Here is a 12,502-nt window from a genome sequence, read left to right on the forward strand (position 1 = left end):
TACCATTTGGCCCTCAAATGATTTAAAATTAGGATCTATGGGTCTCTTTTATACAGATTTTTTTTTGTCCACCCCAAATTATTATACCTAACTTATTGAAAATTTAGGCAACTCAGTTTGTTTTAATTTAGTTTACCAAGTTTTCATTTTCGAAGCCACTGTATAACATAAACCCACTCAAAAATCTGCAAGCCTTTGCTCTGTGTTTTGTTTTTAACGGGTAAATAGAAAATCTCCTACCACAGGAAACTACAGGTAGCACTGAAAAAAACTGGTTTTCACAGCACTGGTTTCCGAACAACTTGAAAAGCATCAAGCAACTCAATTATCCTAAAATTGTCATCCAATTTGCTTCTCTGTGGGAAAGCTAGTATTCTTATGTCATGAAGACCAAGAAATTATTTGCTTTCTGGAATATGTGAATATTTTCCTCCCTACCACTGCCGAATCTCTGAAAGAATATCTAGGGGCAGCAAGGATGGGATGGGCATTGGGACCAGGGGCAAGGGGAGGAGTGGTCAATGGGAGCTGAGAAAAAAAAAAAAGATGTTTTTCATTTCAAATGACCCCCAAATGTCACTATTTAATTTGATGAATAAGTTTTAAAATTATCCTTTAGTAAATTTTAGCTAAGTCTAGGTACTTCAAATAATTGAATGGTTCAGGGACTTATTAACTTCCCTCCTTCCATTCCTCAAATGTTGATGCAAATTAATTTTCAATCAACAAAATTTACAGACATGCCTGAGTCTATAATAAATTAGTGTTCATGTACAACATTTTGGGGAAATGTCATTCTTTCTCATGCCATTCACTAGGACGCATTTTGAGGGGAAGCAAGTCATCCACTTAAGTTGTAATGAAAAGCATTTAGTATTTATTAGTGTGTAGGAGACTTGTTCTCAAAGGAGCATTTCACAGCTATTATTCATTCAATCTCAGTTTCCCTGGGAGGGAGGGAAAGGGTGCCCAGTGAGCCAGTCCATGAGTTGAGTCATTGTTCAGCTCCATTCCAAAGGACTACTCAGTTTCAACTAAACCCCTTAGGTTCAAGTTAAGATTCTCTGGCTAAGGCTTTTCTCTGTGATCTACTCCCACTGGAAACAGCTCAGACATCACTTATCTGGTCTCTGATCACCTTCCACCTACAAGACCCTGGGACGCATACATGGACAAGAAACCTTGAGGAACAAGAGCCTTCCAGGATAAAACAGCTGCATCTTCAGATTTCTTCTGAGATTCCCATAGTCCCCATGACAGCCAGATCTTACACCTTATTTTCAATATTCCAAGATCTTTCATTTGGTGATAGTGATGATAGAAGTCCTCCTTTCTGATTTTGTCTTCATTGATTTCTATCTTTTGTACTTCCTTCACCTTACAGAAATGACCCTTCTCATCTCTTTCTTAAGTCTTCTTTCTAATCCTAGCTGGTCGAGTTCCCTCTGGTTTCCCTTGCTCTACCAACCAGTCTGGACTCCAGGACGAGTTGCTTCAACACTGTCTTCTTGAACAGTCCTTCCACATGTTACCTTTTCTGGAGTCTTTCATGTTAATCTTAGCCTCTTTCAACTTCTTTTCCATCTCCACACCTAAGCTACCAAACTTTTGGGAAAGACTCCAAAACCATATCAAATACTTTTCCTCAGCAGTCCTTTCGGACACTCCAGTGGACTCTGTACAGCTTCACGCACGACGGTTACTGGTTTACCCCCCTAAAATGCCCCGTTGTTATTCCAGCTTCCTTATTCTATGTAGTTAACCTCGCCACTTAATGTTATCACGTCCTTTTTGGCCTCCCCCTTCAAATTTTCTTTGTGTGCCCACTCTTTTCTTCCTCGTTGTTCCAGAGGGAGCTGTGCCTCTTCTATATTCAACTTAGGCATCCCTTCAACCTTTTCTCCATTCCTTTCCTCAGCTCTCTGTCTCCTCTCTTCATCTCCATCTCTTGAATGCTTCTGTTAGGCCTACAAACACTCTCAGTATTCTATGAAAAACAACAAGCAAGCAAGCAGACAAATGTTGGTCTCCTTTCCAGGGCAAATCTATTTGTTCCTGGACCTCTGGAAAACTGGCAAATCCCGCACTGTTTCATAGAAATCGCTTTCTTGGGGGCCACCAATGACCTCTAGTCACCAAATCCAATGAACTGTTTTATCTCCAGTTTACCTGATCTCTCTGACATGTCTGCTGTCACCAACTCACTCCCTGCTTGGCTTTTAGGACACCCACCGTGTTCTACCTGTGCCTTCTTTCCTCCCTTCAGGGATTCCTTCCTCTCCCAACTTATCGAAGTCATCTTCCACAGGTGCTTTCTCCAGACCTCTTTTCTCGAATCTCTTGACTTCCTCAACTCCCACATTTTAAACTACTGCTTCTTGTGGATTATTCCAAAAATCTAAATTCCAACTGCCATTGGACATTTCTACCTCGAACATTCTAGAGGAAGGTTTGCAAAACGAATTCTATAAAGGACAGCCAGTAAATGTGTTAGGCTTTGCAGGCTGTACGGTCTCTGTCATGACTGCTGAACTCTCGCTGTTGTGGTGTGAAGGCAGCCACAACACATAAATGGAAGGGCGTGTCTGTGTTTCAATAAAACTTTATTTATAGACACTAACATTTGAATTTCATAGAATTTTCATGTATTATGAAATACTCTTCTTCGGAATTTTAAAAAAATCATTTAAAAATGGAGAAGTCTTTCTTAGCTCTTAACAAAACAGGCAGCAGGCTGGATTTGGCCCTCCGACCGGCTGGCCCGTCCCAGAGGCATTGCCACTGTCACATGCTCCTCAGCCATTTACTCCTCCTTCCCCATTGTGATACTGTTTCCTCTTTAAGGCTGTCTTTATTTTTGCTTTAAGTGAAGAGTTGTGTGCCGTGTAATTTCCTGCAGGTACAGACTTCTAGAGCGGGCTTAGGAAAAACAAATATTAATAAAGTATTCCCATGTCCAGATAAGGAAGTTGAGGCCCAGCTTGGATCTGTCGTAGAGTTGAGTAGCACTAAAGCCAGCATTAGACGACTCTTTGGACCAAGACTCTAGATGAATTGTCACACAGCGGTCAGTTACTATAATGTGGGTGTATATATATATATATATTTTTTTTTTTTTTTAAACCAACTTCAACTTTATTTATTTTATTTATTTTTTGGCTGCATTGGGTCTTCGTTGCTGTGTGCGGGCTTTTTCTAGTTGTGGCAAGCGGGGGCTACTCTTCGTTGTGGTGTGCGGGCTTCTCATTGCAGTGGCTTCTCTTGTTGCAGAGCACAGGCTGTAGGTGCGCAGGTTTCAGTAGTTGCAGCACGTGGGCTCAGTAGTTGTGGCTCACGGGCTCTACAGCGCAGGCTCAGTAGCTGTGACGCAGAGGCTTAGTTGCTCCGCGGCATGTGGGATCTTCCCGGGCCAGGGATCGAACCCGTGTCCCCTGCATTGACAGGCAGATTCTTAACCACTGCACCACCAGGGAAGTCTCTGTGGGTTTATATTTTTAAACACAGAAACCGAGAAGTAGAAAAACCTCAGAACCTTGATTCTTTTCAGACCTATGATCCATATTGCATTCTAACCCATACTGCATTCTATCCATATTGCATTCTATCCCCCTTACAGAACGCTATAAACACGTTCTCTCGTCAGTCTGACGGCTGGTTATGTCAGGCAGCCAGGAACTGGTGGAAGAGGGGAAGCAATGTTTACTAGAGCAAAGTTCCACAGATGTCCGTTTAAGGTTGAAGTAGACATCATCGTATGAGTAAAGAAGATCTAGATTACAAGTATCATAATCTCGATACTGGCAGACAGAGTTAAAGTCCAGTATTGCATTTAAAGAAAAAAAAAGTGGGACTTCCCTGGCGATCCAGTGGTTAAGACTCCCTGCTTTGACTGCAGGCGGTGCGGGTTTGATCCCTGGTCCAGGAACTAAGATCTTGCAAGCTGTGCAGCGTGGCCAAACAAAACAAAAGAAAATTAAAAAAAAAAAAATAAAGTGAGATGAATTTGCTACTAGTTAAAAATATATACAGAGAGAATGGATTATTTTCCTGCAGCTAATGCCTATTTTATCCTCTTAAATGTTCTGTCTCAGAATTCACCCAGAGTTCTGAGTTCTATGAAGAATACTGTAATATTCACTTAGTTTTTTTAATGTTATTAAGGTCATAGATTCTTTCATAACCCCTTTTCCTACCTCTCCCGTTTTAGGATTCTGAGGAATGAATTCATCCCTACTTCGTTCAGGGCTTAGATGTTTGTTTTTTTAGCCATGGGCCGATTTGGCACTATTTATTTTAACTTTCATATTTTAGATTATCTTGTTAATATATATTCCAATGGAAGAACTTTACGAAAAACCTAAATTACAAATGTTACTTTACTTTGTGAGAAAAACAAAGCAACCAACAAATACACAAGAATATTCAGCAAAGAAGTACCATTAGATACGACACCAATTGTGGTATAAAAAATAAACCATGAATATGTGTGTGATTCTACCCTCATTCCAATTTATAATTTTTTTTTTGAAATTCAATGATGTTAACCTTGCTTTATTCTTCTTTCACTATTGTATTATAAAGTGACCCTGGAAGAATTTTGTTTCTTGAGACTGCATTTGATCATAAGCAGAATTTGGCCCTAATTAAAATGGGATTATTATGGGATACTATATCAAAGAAATGTGCTTCTGAGGTGGGTATTCTTTTACTTGTTTTCCTTTAATAGATATAATGCAGGCCAGAACATATTACCCCTTTCAAATAACAACTCTTTGTAAAACATGTCTGGCTTTGGTAAACAGACTTTTATGTTTGAATGGAGGATTAAATTAGCCTTATCCATTTCTTAATATATAGAGAAATACACTAGCAGAATCAAAAAAAAAAGTCTAGAGTTTTGTTTTTGGAAGAAAATTACTTTTTGCTTATGTAGCTTTTGATTATTCAGTATATTTTGGTAAAATACTTTATAATAGGACATAAAATAGGAAAGGAAATTATTTCCTTTAAAATAGGAAATAATTTTTGTAGTAGTTTTATAGAGTAGGCTAAGCTGCTGTAAGAAAAAGCACCCCAAAACACAGTGGCTCGAAGCACAGTGAAGTGTGTTTGTCTCCCAGGTAACAGTGCAAGACAAGTGTCCCAGCTTGGTGGGCAGTTCTGCTCCAGCCAGTCACTGGGGACCCAGGCTGGCAATAACTCTGCCATCCACAGCCGGCTTGCAGGGTTGCTCTGGTCTAGGTGGCTACGTGGGGGAAAGAGAGGGAGTCTCAGGCCAGGGAGATCCTCTTAAGCAGATGAGGCAGAAGTTCCTCGAATCACTTGTACTCGTATTCCATTGGCAAGTACCCACTCCCATGGCCACACCTAGCTACAAGGCAGACTGGAAAATACAGTCTCTCCATGTGCCCGGGAAGAGGGGAAAAACAGAAACGGTGTACAACTGCAGTCTCCGCGTATCTCTGGTTATGAAAAATTATGAATTACCAACATGCATTTCAAGGTCTCTAGAACGTTATACAAAACACAATAAAATGTAAGAAATAAACAGGTTAATTTTTTTCTATTATGAAAATATTCAACAAGGTAAAAACCAAGTCAGCTCTCTTTGATTTTATGTCACCACGTCAAAAAGATTTTTTTTGTACCAAACACAGAGAGGAAATACCCAACTTAAAATAAATCATGTCCTAAAAGCTGGGAATTCATTTTCTCATAGAAACAATGTTCTAAAATTGGCCAGGTTCCAAAATTACTTCAAAAGGGCTCATTTACCTCCTGTGGTACATCTGCATTGAAAAGGCAGTGGAATGCAACACAGTAGTGTAGCACTCAAAATGTGAGCTAGAAATAATTTTTTAAAATATTTTTAATATGGAAATTAAGTTTAATTAGAGAAGGATGAGGTGAGGGCCGTGGGGAGTGGGAAATGAATACTTTAATGCAAAGTCAAAGCGAACTTTCAGACGTATTCTGGCAGTGGTTCTTCAGTTTGAAAACACACCAAAATGTGTTTTCCTCCTTCGAGGTTAATCATAAACAAAATGAATATGCTTATCAGCCATGCATTACAGGTAGATTTCTGGAACAAAATGGGAGGGAGAATATAATGAACAGAGGTGTAGAAGGAGAGAAGTCTATAAGGTAACCAAGAAAGAGAAGGGAAGGGAGGAAAAATCTCACATGCTCATGTCTCTAGTCTACAAGGTATAAAGGAAGAGCTAAACAGAGGGAAAGACAAAGATGAGGGTGGAAGACAGGAACCAAGACTGACATAGGCATGATCTCTCAGGGGGGAAGGATGGGGACAACTTGGGATTGAGTCTTCCCTGACCCCATTTCCAGGAATTTGATTACTGACTGCAGTGAGGGTCTCAGATTAGAAGAGGCAGCATGCAAGCAGCCATGGCTAGAGAAAGAATGTTCGCGATCTAAGAGGAATTTAGGGAGTGACTGACTTCTATTTCTTCTTTTGTTAATTGGCACAAGGCGAGTTCGTGGTTTAAAATTAAGAAAAGGAAAACATATCAAAATGAAAATTAGAAGAATCTTCATGGCAGAAAAGATACATCTGAACAGGGCCCTGACGAAGACACTCCTTTGCATCTTTGAAGTACAAATTTGTTTTCTTCTTTCTAGCTGTTCTATTTCATTACAACTTAATAGTTCCCCTACTGCCTACAACATGACTTCTGAAATGCTTGATCTTGAGTAAAACGGCAATTTTGAGCAGCTTGATCCGGGGGTAAGTCCTGTGTCTTAAGTACCGTGGAAGGCTGTTCCCCGTGAGGCTGACTGACTGCTCACAGACCACTGATTGCGGAGCTCACCAAGGGATGTGGTTTCTCTCGCTTGACAACCACACGTACTATAATCAGAGAGACATGACATGGGGCTCCTCTGAAATTACCTCGAATTGCCTTCCAAGCAGTACTTGGTCTAACAGTGGCTCTGGCAATAAGGAACCATCGCCATGGGTATCGAAAGCCCACCCAGCCTTTCTGAAGCCTGAGTACGAAAAAATGATTTCTTTAACTTCGGAAAATGAAAGCACCATTTGAAAATAAATACAAATTCTCAAATTGGCTGCAAACTATTTAATCAAATGCCTTTTGTGGTTTCAGAGAATATGAAGACAACCCCAAACATGTTGACACAATTTCACAAATTTCTCTTATCCCAGCTTATTGTTGTCTTAAGTATTTTGCAGAGAGATACAAGTTTATGAGACAAGGAATCGAAATGAAGTTTAATAAATACAAGTGTTTGTTTGTATTCCATCTTGAATCTTAACTCTGAGCCTAATTAGCTGCGTTATCTTGAGCAGGTCCTCAGACATCTCTGGATTTGATTCCTCAACTGGAAATCGAAGGGATTCGATGAGATGAGCTCTAAGACCCCTTCCAGCTCGACAGGCAGTAATTCAAGTTTTTTCAGCTTCAGCTTTGCCGTGACAGGGGACTTTACTGGGTTTTGGGAAGATGGAGCTACTGCTTCACGCCTATGCAATACTGCCCTGAACAGACATGTCACAGCTGCTCTGGTTCCTTCTGACAGAGGCTGCTTGGATGGGCGTGAAGCCAGTGAAATTCCAGCAATAAAGACTTTTGGAAAAGCTGCCATGTGACTCTTAAGGTTTTCCACTATAACCTGATGACCCTCAGCCAACTTTACAAAGTGATGAACAAGCATTCCCAGTCAACAAAAAGAAACCCTTCAACCATGGCTCAGCCCCTCCCTGCCACTGGAGCTCTCACTCATAACGCTAATGCCAAAATACTGGTTTACCAGTATTTTTCATTTGCAGTAATAACCTCTGAGTGAGGAGGTTTATCAGCAGAATGGACCCAAAAAAAAAGTTCATGAAGAAACTTTTCTGTCTCATATTGGCCCGCATGGTACCGGTGCTCATTTCTGAATCATCCCCAGGGCATCAGTGCCCTCCCTCCCGCTCCTGAGAAGCTAGGTTTCTGGTCTCACACTTGACTCCCTGTCCCACCATGAGACAGATTCGGGAAAGCATCTCACTAAAAGATCAGGCCTCTGACCTGAAACTTCTGATCTCAGTAGTAAGAGTAAGGATAAAGGCTACCTTGAACTGGGGCCTACTCTAGGTCAGATCACTCTATTTGGTAAACATTCTTTTTTTTTTTTTTAATTTTTTTTTTTATACAGCAGGTTCTTATTAGGTGCCTATTTTATACATATTAGTGTATGTAGATCAATCCCGATCTCCCAGTTCATCCCACGAGCACCACCACCACCACCACCACCACCACCAACACAGGCAGAAACTGAGGCCCAGACAGATAAAATAAATTGCCCAAAGTCAGCCCCACCGGCCCCACCCTAGATGCTAATCCACTCACTTCACAGCTTACCTGGAACCATCTACAGGGCTCTGTCCTCTGGGGTGGGTGAGAGTAGCCAGGAGGATGAAGAAGGGTTAGAAACTGACAACCAGCATTAGAAGACTTTAATATATTTCATCCTCAAAGAGTCTATCCTTTTGATAGCTGTCCTCACTCAGGCTCGGGTCTCTGAAGGTCGCTCTGAAAAGTGCATTAATTTGCTTTTCATTTATCTAACAAAGACTCACTCAAGCACCTCTTACATGCACAGTAACTACTGAACCGGCTGCTGGAGAGTAGGTCTGAAAGAAGAGGAGAGCACTCCAGGATGCTGTCCTTGCCCCAGGAGGATTAGAGTCCTGTACGCAGCCTGTCAGACCTCCTTTAAACCCATGTAACCTCCCAATGCATCTTCTCTTCTGCCTATGTTACCTTCTGCCGACATTAAGAAACTAGAATTATTAAATAATTCTAATTAATAAATAAATAATTAAGAATTATTTTCTCTTAATTTTAGAAATTTGAATTTTTCACTAGCTCTAAAATATACCCTAAGGATGTCCTTGACTGCTCACAGTAAACTACTGGTTATGTGCAAAGTAGTTCTTCCCCCAAATCACCACTTCTTCCCTTTTCCAACTCCAGCCTATTAGAAAAACAGAAATTAAAACCACCTGCCTTGACTGACACTGCCATGGGGTCCCCAACGGTTTCCTTTTTCTGCATAACACCCAAGCCTGGGGGGTTGATTGCCAAGGACTGGAATTTTAGCTCCCATATTTCATTTTGTCTTGCTCATTTTGCTTTTGTTTTTAATAACTCCTTTTTATCCCCTTATTTGCTTCTACATCAAATGGCCAGACAGAACTAGACCCCTTACCTACATGGACCCCCCCCCAGAGTACAATCACAATTATTCTTTTATTACAGGAGTAGGGAAACTGACATGCTATTCATCTTTGATTAATTTCTGACACTTGGTTCTAATAAACAGTGGTTTTTGTTTTAACCAACATTCCCTAGGGAACAGCAGGGGCTAAAATTAAAACACAGAACCAAAAAACATCTCTGCCCTGAGGAGAATAAAAAGATTTCCTTCTTTTGACTTACTCTCTGAAGCTACCCGGGGCTGAATTGATTATCTACTTCTGTCTAGAATCACTGAAGTATTATGCAGTTTTTTCTGCAGTTTGACGTGCTGTTGTGACCCCTATTAGTATGGGGACGTCCCAGTTTTGAGGGCAACAAATAACACGGGCATTCTTCATAGGGCATCCACTCTTCGTCCATTTATTTGTTATAAAGCTCTAGTGGCCCATATTGCTCACAGGATAATGACGTTTTTGGAAACCAATGCTTAGAAATCAATATATAAATTGAATGCTACGAGTGAAGTCACAGAATAAGGTAAAAAATAAATGACAGAATTATATTCACTGAATATTATGTTCATGGTACAAATTAAGCCTAACTCAATTTTCTTTTTTTCCTGGATTTTTTAGTTGGATTTTTGAACTGCTGTTTGGGTCATTATTAGAAGCTGGAGCAAGCCTATAATGCCATGTCTCTTCTCTTTCTGTGACACCAATTATTTCAATTTATGATGCATATATTCAGAATATTAGAGCTAGATGTGACATACAAGGTAATTCTAGAAGCCCCTGCTGAAAGAACAATGCAGCCCCACCTGGACGTCCGGCCCTCTTGGAATAAACGCACAGACGGTACACAGGGAACAGTGGAAGAGGAAAGACCTCTGTCAGACCACGCTTCCACCTTAGAAAGGTCCAGGAAGGCAAAGGGACTCACCCAGGGTGAAAAAGCTTATTAAGCAGAAGAACTAGCACTCACTGGGCTATTTCCTAGCATGGTCCCTTACCTGGTAAAAGACACGTAAGACCAGGAATGTCCTTGAAAATGCACACTGTTGTCTTCGTCATAGTTTACCTGTGGGTTATGTGCCCAATTTGCTTGTAAACTGACTTGGAAACATCAATCATTCTCCAATAGTAGGTTAACTTATTTTGCTGGGTGAGCAGTCCATGACGAGGAAGCTGCGATGCTGCCAGGGCTACCTGATCGTCACTCCTCAGTCCTCACCCTCAGCACACTCTGGGCACCAGGTGAAAGGAACCGGCCTAACCCAGACCTCAATTTGCAATTCCCTTCTAATCTTTGCACCCTGAACCTTTGCCAGTTCTATGCTGCATTCTCTCAGCCCTTTTTGAGTCTTGCCTCACTCTAATTACAGTGGTAAAGAGTACAGATTTTGAAGTCAGACTTCCTGGGTTTGAATCCCAGCTCTGCTGCTATCTAATGATGGACTCTTGAGTAAATTACTTAATCTCTCTCCATTTTGGCTTCCTAATCTATAAAATGGGTGTACTAGTATACCTGATAGGGTTGTTGTATTTAAAAAGTTATTATATGAGAGGTATTCAGAACAATGTTTGGCACAGAGTATACTGAATGGGAAAATTATAATTATTGGCTTTGTTTAAAGTATATTCTCACCTACAGGCCTGTAGATGATGATGATAATATAATAATAATGGCAACAACAACACTTATGTACCAGGCACTGTGCTGAACGCTTTACACACATTATTCCAGTTAATCACAGTAAGTCTTTACGTGCTACTAATATTATCCTCTTCTCTTCTACCCCTTATTTTTTGCAGATAAGAAAACTAAGGTCTCAAGTAGTAAGAAGCAGAGTCAGGACTTGAACCAAAATCTGTCTTGGTATCTTCCCAATCTTTCTGAGAAAAGAGGCTTGGAGTTCTTTGAAAGTTCTTTTACTTAAATGGGTTGCCTTACCTCCCATACAGGTCAGGAAGACTGAAATCCCCACATAGGCTGAAGGGCAGCAGCAGGAAGGGAAGGGTCTCTCCTGGAAGATGTCAGTCATAAGACGATGACACCATTAATGTCTTAACCTGCCCACCCTGCCTTCCACCGTGTCATACGGCACCCATGCGGGCTGTACTGCTGAGGCCACCTGGACCCCTTACTTATTTGAGTACAGTATTGGAAAATGTTCTGATTCCAGCCAAAGTGGTACTATTTGTTATCTCAATGTCAGTAGTTCTGGGGAGTCATTTATTTCTACCCCAGCCTTAGGGTAAAGGGAACATCTCTTCCTTTCCCAGATTAGAAAAAAAAAACTATGATTTTCCTCCCTTCCTTCAGAGCCTATAATAGCCAGTATTTTGCACTCTTGCCTCACACTCACCTAGTCTCAGTTGTCAATGGATCTTCCATTAGTCTAAACTGGTGTCTTCAGCGGAAGGTCTGGGGCTGAAGGACCAGGGGAGAGAGAGAAGGAAAGTGCCCAAGTTTGCTAGGGGAACACCATGCACAGCCTTGTCCCTGCTCCTGTACCACCTGGCCACACGTGTATCTCCTCTGGGGCTCTCTGCCCCCTTTACTCCCACACTGTACCCCAGAGCCTTCACCCAGCACCTCCCAGGACAGCCTTTGGGTGCTCCCCTGAAATGCAGGTGAATCAACAGCATGGCCTCTGTTTTTCCCTAAGACCCACCAGTAGCACCCACGCTACACCTGGCTCATGGGGCTAAATTTAGGAAGGGGAATAGCATGGGGAGGATTTTTACTCTACTCCCTTTCCCCACACCCACCATCATATTTAGCCGTCAAACTACTAGAAGGTGTTGCAAAGCTGAAGTTGAATGTTTGTTATATTAAGAGTGGTGGAAAAAAGAATCTAAGGAAAAAAAAATATATATATATAAAACTGAATCACTTTGCTGTATACCTGAAACTAACACAAAATTGTAAATCAACTATAATTAAAAAAAAAAAAAAGAGTGGCGGAAAAGCTGTTTGAAGACAGACAAACACAGCTCCAGCGGCCAGGGGAAATAGAAACCCTAGTGGGCAGCTGAGGGGCTGACAGAGGAAAGATAAGCGAGCAAGTACATTTCTCGGGCCAGTGGAAGAGAACAAAGGGGGAGGTTAGCAAGTGGCCTCAGACATAAGCCTTAACCCAAAGGTCCCCTTGTCCCATCCCAGCCTGTCTGGATCTATCCTAAATTTTCCTAACACCCTTAGTTCCTTCCTTACTGGGCACTTCGCCTCGGTCACTGAAGCCACCACCAGCTGCCACTGCTTGGCACAAAAGGTAGGTG

The sequence above is a fragment of the Neophocaena asiaeorientalis genome, unplaced genomic scaffold (genome assembly GCF_003031525.2).
Source record: "Neophocaena asiaeorientalis asiaeorientalis breed wild unplaced genomic scaffold, Neophocaena_asiaeorientalis_V1.1 scaffold150, whole genome shotgun sequence".
Lineage (NCBI taxonomy): Eukaryota > Metazoa > Chordata > Mammalia > Artiodactyla > Phocoenidae > Neophocaena > Neophocaena asiaeorientalis.